This window comes from Schistocerca piceifrons, unplaced genomic scaffold (assembly GCF_021461385.2).
Source record: "Schistocerca piceifrons isolate TAMUIC-IGC-003096 unplaced genomic scaffold, iqSchPice1.1 HiC_scaffold_1418, whole genome shotgun sequence".
Lineage (NCBI taxonomy): Eukaryota > Metazoa > Arthropoda > Insecta > Orthoptera > Acrididae > Schistocerca > Schistocerca piceifrons.
In genome coordinates this window covers 1,130-5,000 of record NW_025727256.1, presented here as the reverse complement: position 1 = coordinate 5,000, position 3,871 = coordinate 1,130, and the positions used below count along the sequence as shown (strand labels likewise).

Below are 3,871 nucleotides of genomic sequence, written 5' to 3'. Positions count from 1 at the left end.
CAGGCTCCACTCCTGGTGGTGCCCTTCCGTCAATTCCTTTAAGTTTCAGCTTTGCAACCATACTTCCCCCGGAACCCAAAAGCTTTGGTTTCCCGGAGGCTGCCCGCCGAGTCATCGGAGGAACTGCGGCGGATCGCTGGCTGGCATCGTTTATGGTTAGAACTAGGGCGGTATCTGATCGCCTTCGAACCTCTAACTTTCGTTCTTGATTAATGAAAACATACTTGGCAAATGCTTTCGCTTCTGTTCGTCTTGCGACGATCCAAGAATTTCACCTCTAACGTCGCAATACGAATGCCCCCGCCTGTCCCTATTAATCATTACCTCGGGTTCCGAAAACCAACAAAATAGAACCGAGGTCCTATTCCATTATTCCATGCACACAGTATTCAGGCGGGCTTGCCTGCTTTAAGCACTCTAATTTGTTCAAAGTAAACGTGCCGGCCCACCGAGACACTCAATAAAGAGCACCCTGGTAGGATTTCAACGGGGTCCGCCTCGGGACGCACGAGCACGCACGAGGCGGTCGCACGCCTTCAGCTCGCCCCACCGGCAGGACGTCCCACGATACATGCCAGTTAAACACCGACGGGCGGTGAACCAACAGCGTGGGACACAAATCCAACTACGAGCTTTTTAACCGCAACAACTTTAATATACGCTATTGGAGCTGGAATTACCGCGGCTGCTGGCACCAGACTTGCCCTCCAATAGATACTCGTTAAAGGATTTAAAGTGTACTCATTCCGATTACGGGGCCTCGGATGAGTCCCGTATCGTTATTTTTCGTCACTACCTCCCCGTGCCGGGAGTGGGTAATTTGCGCGCCTGCTGCCTTCCTTGGATGTGGTAGCCGTTTCTCAGGCTCCCTCTCCGGAATCGAACCCTGATTCCCCGTTACCCGTTACAACCATGGTAGGCGCAGAACCTACCATCGACAGTTGATAAGGCAGACATTTGAAAGATGCGTCGCCGGTACGAGGACCGTGCGATCAGCCCAAAGTTATTCAGAGTCACCAAGGCAAACGGACCGGACGAGCCGACCGATTGGTTTTGATCTAATAAAAGCGTCCCTTCCATCTCTGGTCGGGACTCTGTTTGCATGTATTAGCTCTAGAATTACCACAGTTATCCAAGTAACGTGGGTACGATCTAAGGAACCATAACTGATTTAATGAGCCATTCGCGGTTTCACCTTAATGCGGCTTGTACTGAGACATGCATGGCTTAATCTTTGAGACAAGCATATGACTACTGGCAGGATCAACCAGGGAGCTGCGTCAACTAGAGCTGAGCAGCCGGCCGCCCGGGAGTGTGTCCCGGGGGCCCGCGCGAACACGCAAGCGTCCGCTCAATCATTCTGCAAACAGGAGGAGGCTGAGCTCCCCTGCACAATACACCTCGAAACCCTCTCAGGTCCCGGCGGCGCGCAGCGCCGTCCCAAGTACTTGGTCGGGTTCGAGAGAGGCGCAATCGCCCGGAGTTAGGCGAGTAGACGCTTTCGGTGCGACCACCCGTGCTCCCAACTGAGCTTGCCGCTGCCGACAGAGGCCCGGGAGCGTGCTGTCGTGGCATTGCCGGCGGGAGACAACACGCGCCACCTACGGTGACCGGCAGCTCCAACGCCAGCGCCACAGAAGGACAAAAGCCCCACTTGGGTGCCGAAGCGAACTCTCCCAGCACAGCGCACGCGCCAACACATCCGCACAGCTGCGATACAAACCACCAGCGAGAACCGCTGGGGCGACCGAGCAGCAGACGGCGTCGCGGCGCCGAGCGCCGGGCGGCGGCGCATCCTCAACGCACACAGTCCTCAATCGGACCAGCACACTGAAGATGTCCACCGCGCTTCGCACCGGGCCCGCGAGGACCTACTTTGGCCGCACGGCGCCGCGCGCAGGGTGCGCCGGCGCGCAGCTGCGACGCCTGCCGCGTCCGTCGGCCGGCGCGCCTGCCACTGGCCGCCCCCACCAGCCGGCTGTAGCGCGTGCGCCCACGCACCGCGCGGCCAGCACGCCGGGAGGCGCCCCCTCACCGGCCGGGGACGGTCCCACCCAGCCACCGCCGCGTATCGCTTCACACCCAGATGCCGTTCAGTTTCGTCGGCATGGTGGGTATCGCTGGAACAACCGGTTAGTACCTCAACCTATCGTCGCCATCACCGATTCACCCCTAGCGAGAACAACCGCACCACAACAGGTTACCATTTGTTCATTTGCGTAACTTCACCAGAAAACGCAGGCGTCCATCGCCATTTGCAACTTCAACGATTATTGCATGCCTGTGTCAGGTGTCACGCCACACTACGTCTGCCCACATACACGCAACAAAATGTGCACGCCTAGACAATACGTGGAAGGTGGCCCCCGTACGTATGCGATGTCCATTGCTCGAACGACTGTCAACCGGCCTCTGTAGCATGTCGCAGATATGGAACGCGGTGCACCATGCCATCACGGTGTGTGAGGAGAGACGACTAGGTCCGAATACATCAACAGACAGCTCATGCTGATCGCCATCCACGGCGTCCGTTCCTCCCACACGTCTCTATGGCGTACCACACTGCAATCCAGCTCTCATAGGGAGACGACACGTAGCTGCGTGCACAATATTTGCACTGTATGGTCCGCCGTTTTTGGGCGCAGTCGTTGTGCGGTCACACATGTGCCACGATGTATCATTCAGTACATAAGGACGAATGTGCAGTACAGATTGTGGTTCACGCGTACGACATCAGCGGACAGTTGACACAGGCCGCACCACAACGTAGCCTGAGTACGTCGCATGCGAAGGGCATTGAACATGCAAACTTCTCACCAACCAGCTTGCGAAGGCAGGTGGGCAAGGTGGGGACGTGGGGAGGGGCGGCATGTACGTCCTGCTGCCATCCACATTACAGTGTACAGCAGGAGCATGTGGAAAGTGAGCAAGACTTGCAAGGTGTTTAACATGAAGCGATACACAGGGGTGCGGGCAGTGCGAGTAGCGAACTATATTGCGAGGGTTGCGGGTGGGCAACACTACAGTAATTGAACGAGTCGTATAACAATTACAGAGCAGGTTTAGGCGACAACGTGGGTTACGTTAAGGCGACAACATGGGTTAGGTTAAGGCACAACATGGGTTAGGTTAAGGCACAACATGGGTTAGGTTAAGGCACAACATGGGTTAGGTTAAGGCACAACATGGGTTAGGTTAAGGCACAACATGGGTTAGGTTAAGGCACAACATGGGTTAGGTTAAGGCACAACATGGGTTAGGTTAAGGCACAACATGGGTTAGGTTGAGGCACAACATGGGTTAGGTTAAGGCACAACATGGGTTAGGTTGAGGCACAACATGGGTTAGGTTGAGGCACAACATGGGTTAGGTTGAGGCACAACATGGGTTAGGTTAAGGTACAACATGGGTTAGGTTAAGGTACAACATGGGTTAGGTTAAGGTACAACATGGGTTAGGTTAAGGTACAACATGGGTTAGGTTAAGGTACAACATGGGTTAGGTTAAGGTACAACATAGGTTAGGTTAAGGTACAACATAGGTTAGGTTAAGGTACAACATAGGTTAGGTTAAGGTACAACATAGGTTAGGTTAAGGTACAACATAGGTTAGGTTAAGGTACAACATAGGTTAGGTTAAGGTACAACATAGGTTAGGTTAAGGTACAACATAGGTTAGGTTAGGTTAGGTTAGGTTACACGTTGTTGTACGGAAAGGTGTAGGGGGGGGGGGGGCGGGGGCGGCAGGTTCGTTGATAGTGATTATAGTAAGTGAATGCTTGTGACATGATCAGATTTGTCACGTCAGGATGCACCTTTGGCTTATTAGAGGCGGCGCTCCAATTCTATGCTTGTGTGAGACCTGTGTCTTT

General features: G+C 54.4%; 1 non-coding gene across 1 annotated transcript in view; it reads right to left on the bottom strand.

Moving 5' to 3' along the window:
• LOC124733974 overlaps positions 1-1,274 on the bottom strand; it is a 1,909-nt gene extending 635 nt beyond the window's left edge. Inside the window, exon 1 of the ribosomal RNA XR_007009247.1 lies at positions 1-1,274. This exon is cut by the window's left edge and continues 635 nt beyond it. This is a non-coding gene — a ribosomal RNA (small subunit ribosomal RNA).
• Between the last annotated feature and the right edge of the window lie 2,597 nt (positions 1,275-3,871).